The 9,397-nt window shown below is 46.3% G+C and overlaps 1 pseudogene across 1 annotated transcript; it reads right to left on the reverse strand.

The window, feature by feature from the left end:
• Window positions 1-4,205: 4,205 nt before the first annotated feature.
• LOC309960286 (TLE family member 5-like) lies at window positions 4,206-9,098 on the reverse strand (annotated as a pseudogene). Its single transcript has 3 exons — window positions 8,994-9,098; window positions 5,288-5,466; window positions 4,206-4,589 (listed from the first exon to the last, which is right to left on the reverse strand). The product of its transcript is annotated as a TLE family member 5-like (transcript).
• Window positions 9,099-9,397: the final 299 nt, after the last annotated feature.

Below are 9,397 nucleotides of genomic sequence, written 5' to 3' on the forward strand. Positions count from 1 at the left end.
AAGAGAGCACTGCTAATCGTGTTCATGTGTTTGTTGGGAAAAAAAAAATCACAAGCTTAAATTAGAACCATAGGGTCTTTTTTTGTTTTTCTAAATTAATTCATTTATTAAGTTCTGGCTACATTGGGTCTTCGTTGCTGCGCGCAGGCTTTCTCTAGTTGCGGCGAGCAGGGGCTACTGTTCGTTGTGGCGTGCAGGCTTCTAGTTGCGGTGGCTTCTCTTGTTGCGAAGCACGGGTCCTAGGCATGCGGGCTTCAGTAGTTGTGTGGCTCACAGGCTCTAGAGCGCAGGCTCAATCGTTGTGACACACGGGCTTACTTGCTCTGCGGCATGTGGGATCTTCCCGGACCAGGGCTGCAACCTGTGTCCCTGGCCTTGGCAGGCAGATTCTTAACCACTGCACCACCAGGGAAGCCCCTGAACCATAGGGTCTTAAATAGACATTTGGTTTAGGACTGTTGTCTATAAAGAGTTTCCAGGGAAGAAGATGAAGATGGCAGCGGCTGGGGGTTGGTCCTGGGAGACTGAGGGCTGCAGAGGACAGGCTGAAATGTGGTGTCGTTGGGAGCACAGACAGCCTCCCACATTATAAAGGACATGCTCCCAGGGCCCTATCCCAAGACCTCAGAAGAATGGGCAGCCGCAGCCACGAAGTATAATATGCGGGTGAAGATTATGAGCCCTGGCTGATGACGGCATGGGGTATGGTGAGGGATCCATGGTGTGTCTGGGACCACCCAGACCTGAGGTTGAGCCAAGTCACTGGGACCTGGACGTGTACGTCAGGAACTGTGTGCACATGTCCCCCATGCCTGCTTCTTGGAATCTCGTGTGTAAGCAGCTCTTCAACTTCGTGGCCTTCATGTGGTTCATGTTTTGGGTGGAGGAGAATTACCCCACCCACCAGCCCATGCGTGGAACCAAAGCAGCATCCTTATACTAATCTGCACCTGGAAGGGGTCCATGATCCCACCAAAGAGCCTGAGCTGCTGGTTTACTATGAGATCTGGGGAGGCTTTGTGCACCCTAAGTAACTCCCTCATCCTTAGAGATTGAACCTTAATGAAATCCCTAATGAAACAGTGGTGTGGAAGGAAAAAAGAAAAGAAAAAGAATAAAAGAGGTTCTAATCCAACTGTGGAGTTGTCTTGTAGAAACAAATCAAGAAGGAGGCAGTACAGTGTTAAGTCTGTGGTGGTGTCATCGACTGAGTGTTTTTGTCCCCCTTGAATTCATATGTTGAAATCCTAACTCCCAATGTAATGGTAAAAGGAGGTGGGGCCTTTGGGGGGTAACTAGGTCATGAGGGTGGAGGCCTCATGAATGGGATTAGTGCCATTATGAAGAGACCCCTAAGAGCTGTCTCTCCCTCTTTCTGCCATATGAGGATACAATGAGAAGATGGCAGCCTGAAACCCAGAAAAGAACTCTCACCAGTATCCATTTGGTTTCAGTATCTGCTTATTGTTTAAGCCATCCGGTCTGTAACACTTTTATTTTAGCAGCCCAAGCTGACTAAGACATGTTGTGACAATTAATCAAGGAAGCTGGCGTAAGGTAAGGCAAAGAGTTGTAAACAAGCATTATCTTGTTGGATTTATCAGGGGAGGGCTTGCCCAGGGTTTTATGAGAAATTTTATATGATTTAATCATTTCCTTCATTTGGGCATGTGAACAAATATAGCTTAATGCATTGAACAGTGACAGATAGTCCTATGAGGAGTTGATTGCCTTCTTCAGATAGCTGAAGGGTTGTGTCATAGAATGAAAATTAAATTTATTGTTTGGAGCCAGAGGGAAGAATGAGGATCAAAAAGGAAATGCTACATGGAAGCATATTTACATTCAATATGAGGGGAGAGATGTTATCTTTTCAAAATGCTGCCAAGTAGTGAAATGGGCAGCCCCAAGAGGTAGAGACATTCTTGACTCATGAAATATTCAAAGATTGCAAAATCTTTTATTGGTATTCTGTTTGTGAGAGATGTGTATATGTTAGAGAGATGGTAGGAAGAGTCATGACCTCCACAAGTCAATGTGATGTGAATGCTCCTGTTTAAACATGTACATATGTGTAACACATATTTAACAGTGTAGAACTTAGATTCTTCTTTATTAAAAAAATAAAACCTGAAATGAGAAAAGAGAATGCAGCCAAGGTTGAGGCTTGGATCCTATGAAAGTCAGGACATGGGTAAGGGTCTTTCTTCACATCTCTATTCCTTACACTGCTTAGTGTCACTTAGGAAAAGTGGCCTAGGATAGGGTTGGCAATCTACCATGTACATACAGAGGAGGGGCTTGGGTCAGCCATCAAAAGACTGAGATAAAATTCAGTGTGAACTTGATGTTCTCTAACCTTTCTGTAGGGTTCTCCTGCCTTGCATGAACCCTATTCCTTGACCCTCGAATCTCCAAACTATCATGTTGCCTTTCTACTGTCCAAAGCTGACCCCTACCTTCAGGGTGTCTGCTGCAGAATGCCGTCTGTCTCATGCCTGTAACTCAGTCCCTCCCCCTCCAACCTCCTCTCCAAACTTTCCAGTCTGTTCAATCTCCAAAGATAATGATCTGAGAAAGTTATATCAATATTAGTGTTTTGAATGGCCACTGGCTCACCTATCCTTAGGAAGCAAGAATGTAAGTGGAGGTAATGTAAGTGGAGGGATATGTGTGGTGGATTTGGAGGGTAGAGGTTGTGCGTGGACCTGGGCAGAACCTTTTTCTTGTCCTCAGTCCTAGGGCCAGGCAACCTGGAAACCCATTTGCAAGACTGCCAAATTTTGATTTGATTTATAGGTATAGAGATAAAAAAGTCCTACCCTTCTTAAACAAGGATTTCTTTCTTTTACAAAACTGGGCGTGTTATAGACATTGTTCCTGTGTTATATCAGGAATAATTTCTATGAATAATAACTATGAAACAATTCCCATAAACAGTTCAGTTTTAGCTTGGAAGAGAAAGTAAAAATGGCACATCTTCAAAGTAGCAGAAGAAATATTTGCATTCATAGAAGGACATCATCTGTTTCCTGTAATGAACACCACTCTTGCAACATCTATGGGGCTTAGGGCTTCTCTTAAGAATTTTATTTCAGTGGACATAAAAGGATGAAACTGGGAGCTTTTTAAAAATGTTTAAATTTTATTTTGGCTGCATTGGGTCTTCGTTGCTGCATGCAGGCTTTCTCTAGTTGCAGTGAGCGGGGCTACTCTTCATTGCGGTGCGTGGGCTTCTCATTGCGGTGGCTTCTCTTGTTGCGGAGCACAGGCTCTAGGTGCGCGGGCTTCAGTAGTTGTGACTCGCAGGCTCTAGAGCACAGGCTCAGTAGTTGTGGCGCATGGGCTTAGTTGCTTCACGGCGTGCGGGATCTTCCCGGACCAGGGCTTGAAGCTGTGTCCCCTGCATTGGCAGGTGGATTCTTAACCACTGCACCACCAGGGAAGTCCCCAGGAGCTTTTTTCTTAAGAAAAAAATAGCAATAGATTTTCTTCTGTCTGGGAAGATTTTTTGAATCATTTTCCCCCTGGTTTTTATTTTTATTTTATTTACTTATTTATTTATTTAGAGTATCCTCATCTTTATTCGGGAAGGGGAGAAAGGGAATTCTGGGTTGTCACCCACCCTACCCTGCTCTGGGGGCTAAGCTTGCTGTCCCCAGCCCCTGTTTCTTTCGTGGGGGAGGGGGGAGGACCAGGTGGGCGTGGGCATCGGGAACTAGTGGAGGGTGAGTGGGCGGGAGGGGGAGATGTGGGACGCCCAGGGCGGGGAGGGGCAGCTAGCATTGTGTTTGCATGCAGTGTCAGGGTGGGAGGCCAGCTGTGCCCGGAGGGGCCGGCAGGAGGACTGTCAGTTACACGTGTGTGAATCGGGGAAGTGCAGGTGGTGTTGGACCTCTTGAGGTTCTGCTCCCTTCTGAACTGGCCTCCCACTTGCACCTGCAGGCCTCAGCTTGCCTAATCTGTGGTATGAGCAGGTATTCACCCTTTGAGGCTGAAGGGGAGGAAGAGGGAGGCCGGGAGTCGGGGGTAGGAGCAAAGCCAGCGGGTGGCACACAAGCAGGGTGAGGGCCCCAGCAGGCGGCTACCATAAATACGACCAGAGTTTAGCCAATCCCGAGCTATAATGTGTCTTGAGCTGAACCTTCCTCTCTCTCTGTGTCCGACTCCCCTTTGTACTCCACCCTCCACATCCCAGCCACCCACTAATCCAGCTTCTCGCCATCATCCTCCTGGTGGGTGTCACTATCATGCCCGTTCTTGTATTCCTTGGAGAGGTGGGCCGAGGAACCCAGCACAGAGAGCGAGAGGAGGCCGGTGTCTGCGCTAGCTGCCAGCAGCGAAGGGGGCTGCAGCCTCCCAGGCAGTGGGGTCAGGGGCTGGGCCAGAGTCCGCAGCTGGGACAGCTGGTGGGCTTGGAGCTGCTGTCGGCTGATGGGGTTCAGCTCAGGAGCAGCGCCCTTCTTGGCCCTCTGCTCTTGGGGAATGTAGGGCCGGACCTAGGCACATATCCCATTCAGCCTCCTGAAGATTTCAGCCTGCTTGTGCGTCTTCACGTTCAAGCCGTAGGACATTTCGTAGTACGTCACTGTCGACTTTAAAAAAAAAAAAATGGGGATCCCTGGTGGCGCAGTGGTTGGGAGCCCGCCTGCCGATGCAGGGCACACGGGTTCGTGCCCCGGTCCGGGAAGATCCCACATGCCGCGGAGCGGCTGGGCCCGTGAGCCATGGCCGCTGAGCCTGCGCGTCCAGAGCCTGTACTCCGCAACGGGAGACGCCACAACGGTGAGAGGCCCGCTGGACAACGTGAGAGTTGCGAGTTAAGTTTTATCTGGACCAAAATGAGGACTGCTGCCCGGAAGACAGCATCCCAGAGAGCTCTGAGAAACTGCGTCAGAGAGGCAGGCGGGAAGGTCAGTGTATATGTGACTTTGGTGAAGGGGATACAGGCAATCAAGCACATATTTTTGCAGAAGGTTGCTGCTAGTCTCGTGAAGGTTACTGCTACTCACAAGGAGCAGTTGTCACCGTGAAGGATTTTAGTGCTTTTCTAAATACGAGGAGATACAGGATCTGGGCCCGTAAAATTGTCTCCTGAAAATATCTAACTATCTGAAGGCCTGTTCTGCCAGTTTTTCCCAGAGCACCCAGTGCCTCATTTCTGCTCTCCACCTGAACTCCTTTCAGGGGGTGTTGAAAGTCAGCAGCTGCAGCAGCGCATGATTTAATCCTTGTAGGGGTCGATGGCAAGTGCCAATGGAAAATGCCAGTTTGTAGTTGACGTCACATAATGAGTCTGCATCTCCAGCTTCTCGCTGGCCTGCTTGTCACATTTGAGTTTCAGACTGTGGTACTGAGCTTGCAGCAGCTGAAACTCGTCTTTGATATGGTGGCAGGACTCTGGGGTGGTGAATTTGAGTTGCTGGGTTAGGTGCGATGAGCCGGATGCCTGCTTTGTGGAAACACCTTGTTAGTCGTGGTGGAGGGCACGGAATGCTTCCCAGCTGTGCGCCCAGGCTAGGACTGCTCGTGGCGCCAGGTGGCTGGGCCTTTGTCCCGGCGGCACGGATCCGCAGCTCCTGGGGCCGCCGCCGCAGCCTCCCGGTGCCTGGCCTCACCCGCTTCCTGCTTCCTGGTTTTTAAATTCTGTCTTTTACATGTCTTATCCAAATTTTGTCAATCAGACTTCTCTCCCTCCCCTAAGAGCAGAAATAGGTCTTTTCTGTGTGGAGGTGGTTTTTTTTCTTCCATTGGGGATCAACTCTCAAGACAGGATGTGGGTAAGAATAGCAAACGTCTGAGAAAGCGAGCTGCAATATATTTTATTTCCCCCCGCCACAATCAAGGACTAGCAGTCAAACACAAGTTAAAATTTCCTCCTCCTCAACACTGTCAACCTCACTTCTAGAAATTCTTCTGGGAAATTTTATCTGGTTGACAACTGGAAGAATAACGCAACACACATGTTCACACACATACATGTTCATACACACACACAGCCTAGCTCTCCCTTTGGCCTCACTTTTGCTTTCACAGGCATTTATGACCAGTTTGAAAGGGGACTTATAGTGAGGTGGCAATGTCCTAAAATCTCATTCTTTGAGGCGCATGGCCCCCAGTAAGAGTTACCACCTGAAGTCGCATGTTTCCCTCGTGTTGTGTTCCTGGGTTGGCCAAGCCACAGAGACTGGGCAGGAAACCGACCCATTGGCATATAGGTAGGCAGGTTCACTCCTGATTATGTAGAATAGATCAGGGCTATCTTTCATGTATTTATGAATTTATGAATCACTGGGAATCCTATTAACGTATAGATTAGAATTCAGTGAACTTCTGGAATAGGGCCCAAGAGCCTGCATTTCGATGTGTTTGCAGGGGGAGAGGTGAGCTCCTCTCCTTCTACTCCAGCCATCTTGAGCTTCTCCCCATGGAGTCTGCATTTCTAACAAGTTCCCAGGTGATGCAGATGTGGTGCTCTGTGGCACTGAAGAGCACCTCTCCCTGACCTTCTCTTCTCTACCTTCCCATCAGAAAATTTTAGAACTGGAAGGGATCTTGAACATCTTGTTGAATTACTCCTAAAATACTGGCCTATGGAGTGGTCTCATCTGAACCACTGGGGGAGCTTTAAAAACCTAGACTCCCAGAAGTTCTGATTCAGTCCCAGGCATCTGTATTCTTTCAAAGCTTCCCAGATCAACTGGAGGTGAAAAAAGGCTTTGAACTATTAACTGTCTCCTTTGATAAATAAGGAAACAGGTTGTGAGTGATTACGTGACTTGCCCAATAAGACCTAGTTAGTGACAGCAATGGGACCAGAACTTAGAGACCCTTTCCAGCTCACCACCCTCCTATTTCCTTTTTGGCTGCCCAGGGCAGTAGCTTATGCTAAGAAACGAAAGCAACTTCCCACCCCAATTCTTTAGGATGAATAAAAGCCAAGTCCAGTGCTGTTTACTGGCATGCCATTTCACCCAGAACATTTTCCTCTGCTGGAAGCAAGCCCAAAGAGGTCTAATGGGCATTTGTGTCTATCCTACTCTGGCAGAAAGTTGCATGGACAAGTGCACTGTGGAACCGGAAATGGACGTGTTTCACATCATATTCTCCTGGGAGATAATTTCATACTTTAAAAGGTTTTTGTTCCTAGGTGTTTTGGACACCGAATGAAAATATCTGTGCTTTCAGTGGTTTCCATGTAATCAACAATCCTAAAATTGACATGTTGTCATCCTTTCTTCCTAGAACCTGAAGCTTTCTTGTTTATTTTCATCTCAGCTGCCATAGCTCCTGGATTGGGTTGCCTTTATCTGTTCTCTTTAATTTTTGGTGAAACACTGAAACTTTGCACGAAGTCAACTTCTCCCTCCTTACTGAGCTCTGCCAATTCGGAGAATGGAACTGTGGTTTGGGTTATTCCTTCTGTCTGGGTAATTCCTGCTTTACCATTGTTGGTTCTTTGTCTTTGAGAAGAAGAAAATCTCTATTAATGTTAAAGAAAAGTATATGCTGGTCTTGTTCCACCTAAATAGCCCTGTTGTCCAGTGTGAGGAAGTTTCCATGCTTTACAAGGGTTTTCTCTGCAGTATCTGCATCTCCAAGCTGGACCATCTCCTCTCCACTTACAGTGAGATGTCTCAGCCAGAGAACCTCTCCTACCCATCCTGAAGCCACTCTGGGCTGCTCTGGCAATTAGAAACTCCAGCCTCTGGTCACCCCCCAAAGGAATTTCCTGGTAAACAGGACATCTTGTGACCCATCCTTGGGTTTCTCTGCTAGAGACAAATCTATTCTTGTCCTATGAATGCTGCCTCTAGAGAAAGAATAAACATAGAAAGAGCCTTCTTCGAGTGAATTTTCTTTCTAGAGCAGCTTTTAAGCAAGTGGCCTAAGACTAATTCTTGCTTAGGGACACTGCAGACATTTTCAGGGTACTGACTTTCAGCAGGTGCTTTCATTATACAGTGGGCTTAGCTTGGACTAAGAATGAGATGGCTAAGTGCCAGGCTCAGCTCCCCTCTGCATGGTCAGCTGTCCTAGAGAGCTTCAGGCTTCCCACTCTTATAATGGGGATAATGTCACCTGGACTATTTAAAATGAGAGCATGAAATGGAAATCCATGGGACATCCAGATATTTGAGGATGTCTTCCAACATCTAAGACAAAAAGCAAAATAATCAAGGAGAAACCTCCCAGAGGAAGCAGAGGCAATGCAGCAGCAGAATACTTTGGAATAAGAAGGTATGCTATCCATAATAAAATTACTTAGATGCTATATAAAGATGGAATATTCAGAAACAGCAAAAAAAGCTTTTTAGAAATTAAAAATAAGATAGCAAATAAAAATTTAAAGGGTTGGAACTTAAAATTGAGGATACCATCAACTTTAAATTGTAAGTGGAGCAAAAAGACTAGGAGATAGACAATAGGAGAGAAAACAAAACAAAATAAGAGATCAACCCAGGAGGTCCAACATCAGTCTAATAGGTGCCACAGCAAGCGAGAACAAGAGAAAATGGAGGGGAAGAAACTATCAGAGAAAGAATACAATTGTCCAGCACTGAAGGATAAAAGTTTTCAAATTTAAAAAGTTCACTGAGAACCCAGCAAAATGGTTGAAAAAAAGATCACATCAAGGCAGATACTTGTGGCATTTTAGATCACTAAGGATAAAGCTAAAGCTTTTGACTTCTTGACTTCAACATTGGAAATTAGATGAAAATGGAGTAATGTCTTCAACCTACAGAGGAGAAATGAATTTCATCCCCAAACTATCCATCAATATGAGTATAGAATAAAAACAGTTTTAGACATGCAATTTTTCAAAAACTTTACCTGTCAGACACCTGAGGAGGCTCAAGCACAAAGGGAGTTCAAGGAAGATGCACAGAACTCAAAGCAGGAAGCACCTAGGCCTCATGGGAACTGGAAAGTCTTAAGGCCACAACCTTCTCCATCTTTTTCTGTTCCTTTCTGGAGCTGTGGTCTCTTACCTCTGCACATCTTCTTTCTCCTTTCAATGTAGACCACTTCTGTGAGTCTTTCGGTTTTTGTTCAGGCTCTGGCTTGACTGGGATTCTGATTTTGCTGGTGCTCATAGGGAGAAAATGGAGAGAGAGAGAGGTTCTTGAATACCTCTGACTAATAAGCAGAGACAATCACAGATTTAAGTTCCAGAATGATTCAGAGAAGCTATCAATCATTAAAGACCACAGTGCTAGCTGTGTATTACAACTTGAGGTGAGCAACAGAGCCTAATAATTGTTCCCCAATATCCACTCTCTTCTTTATTTTGATAATCAAACCCCCACTATTTACTTAGGTACATGACTGCCCAGGTAGAGACATTCACAGGCCTCAGTTGGAACTAGATGGATGTGGCCATGTGACTAAGTTT

Source organism: Leucopleurus acutus (genome assembly GCF_964270905.1).
Source record: "Leucopleurus acutus genome assembly, chromosome: 1".
In the NCBI taxonomy this organism is placed as follows: Eukaryota; Metazoa; Chordata; class Mammalia; order Artiodactyla; family Delphinidae; genus Leucopleurus; species Leucopleurus acutus.